The sequence below is a fragment of the Oratosquilla oratoria genome, unplaced genomic scaffold (genome assembly GCF_046742065.1).
Source record: "Oratosquilla oratoria isolate Oo_2021 unplaced genomic scaffold, ASM4674206v1 SCAFFOLD122, whole genome shotgun sequence".
NCBI classification, from domain to species: domain Eukaryota; kingdom Metazoa; phylum Arthropoda; class Malacostraca; order Stomatopoda; family Squillidae; genus Oratosquilla; species Oratosquilla oratoria.
Genome location: NW_027467479.1, coordinates 262,501 through 264,624, shown reverse-complemented (window position 1 = coordinate 264,624; position 2,124 = coordinate 262,501).

The window sequence follows — 2,124 nt, the reverse complement described above, 5'->3', positions numbered from 1 at the left end:
AGGAGTGCCTGTATAGTTCCACTTTACAAGGGAAAGAGGGACAAGTGTGAATGTAGTAGTATCAGAGGAATTAGCTTGTTAAGTGTAGTAGGGAAGGCCTATGGGAGGATCTTGGTTGAGAGGATTAGGAGAGGAACAGAGGGAGTAATTCGTGAGGAACAGTGTGGTATTAGGACGGGTAGAAGTTGTGTAGATCAGATCTTTCTGGTAAGACAGATAAGTGAGAAAGCTATAGGAAAGGGGAAGGATGTTTTTTGGGCTTTTATGGATCTGGAAAAGGCTTACGATAGGGTAGACAGAAAGGCACTGTGGGAGGTTATGCAGATATACGGGATAGGAGGAAAGCTTCTGGGAGCTGTCAAGAGTTTTTATGAGAGTAGTAAAGATTGTGTCAGGATTAGAAATGGAGAGAGTGAGTGGTTCGAGGTAAAGGTGGGACTTCGTCAGGGATGCGTTATGTCGCCCTGGCTGTTCAACTTATACATGAATGGGGTAGTGCGAGAGGTAAATGCAAGGGTAGTGGGTCAGGGATTGGAGATGGTTAAAGAAAATGGAGAAAAGTGGGAGGTGAGCCAGCTGTTGTTTGCGGACGACACTGCGCTTGTGGCAGGATCGGAAGAGGGATTGAGGAAGTTGGTAACAGAGTTTGGGAGAGTATGTGATAGAAGAAAGCTAAAGATAAACGTGGGTAAAAGTAAGGTGATGAGATGTACAAGGGGTGAAAGTGGCAGTAGACTGGAAGTGATCATTAAGGGAGAGCGACTGGAGGAAGTGGATAGTTTTAGATACTTGGGTGCAAATGTGGCAGGAAAAGGTGGAGTGAAGGTGGAGGTAGAATGTAGATTGAGAGAAGCGAGTAAATGACTTGGTGGATTAAAGAGTGTAATGAGGAATAGACATTTGGGAATGGATGCTAAGAGGAGACTGTATGAAGGAGTAATTGTGCCAACAGCACTGTATTGAGCAGAAACATGGAACATAAGAGAGGAAGAGAGAAGTAGTTTGAATGTGTTTGAGATGAGGTGTCTGAGAAGTATGATGGGGAGGTTACTAGGCTAGATAGAGTGAGAAATGAGGAGGTGAGGAGAAGAACAGGAGTGGAAGAGGAGTTTCGAGATAGGGTTGATGAAAGAGTATTAGGATGGTTTGGACACATGGAAAGAATGAGTGAAGAAAGACTACTAAAAGAGGTATGGAAGGCAGATGTGGAGGGAGTGAACATGAGGGGACGTTCTAGGATGAGGTGGATGGATGGGGTGAAGGGAGCTTTGGGGAAGAGGGGAGTGTCTGTTGAGGAAGGACGGGAGAGGACAGAAGACAGGGGTGAATGGAGAATGGTTGTATATGGATGATGTTGTGATGCACGAGGTGGAATGGGCGGGGGGTGGGGGGTGAGGTAGTATGTGTGAGCAAAATTTGACGCAGCCCGAAGGGATTTCTCCCCGTCTTTTCCTTTTATGGGGGGACGGAGAGGGAGGGTCGCTGATTTAATGAAGCGGCCTTGCTGTGGATGTGCTGTGTCTTGCGACACTGCTTCTTTCCCAGGGCAGTGGACAAGGTGCAGGGATGACCCGTCATCCAGGAGGTGCTAAGATAAGAGGGAAGAGGGAGGGTGGAGGGGTGTGGAGTGTATTTAGGGATGGAATGGGTGGGAATGATTTTATACCTTTTCCTTTTAGGCTGTCATCCTAAGGCGTGTCTACGCTCGGTTACTTTAATACTTTTACCTTTCCGAATAATTTCGTCTATTTTATCCATGTTTTCTCTTTCTTTTCTCTGATCTTTGCTTTATGTTGATAAGGTTGTTTAGTTCTACTCTTTCTGTTTCATCTCTCCTGTTTTTAATCTGCATGGTCCTTCTTCTTTTAATTGGTCATTTGTATCCTTGGAGTCTTTCTTTTCTCTAATGTTTTTGTATTCCTACTTTCTCTGCCGATTCCCTAATGATATTCATTGAATTGAAATTAATATCTTTCACGCTGTCCTCTTTACTTCTTAGAGCTTCGAATCTATATTCAATTTCTAACTGCATTTTTTATTATTATCCTTAACTTTTGTAAAGCTTATTTTCTTTTTTAAAACTAGTTTATTTCTCTCGACTTTGAAACTGAAATTAGCTGTGCA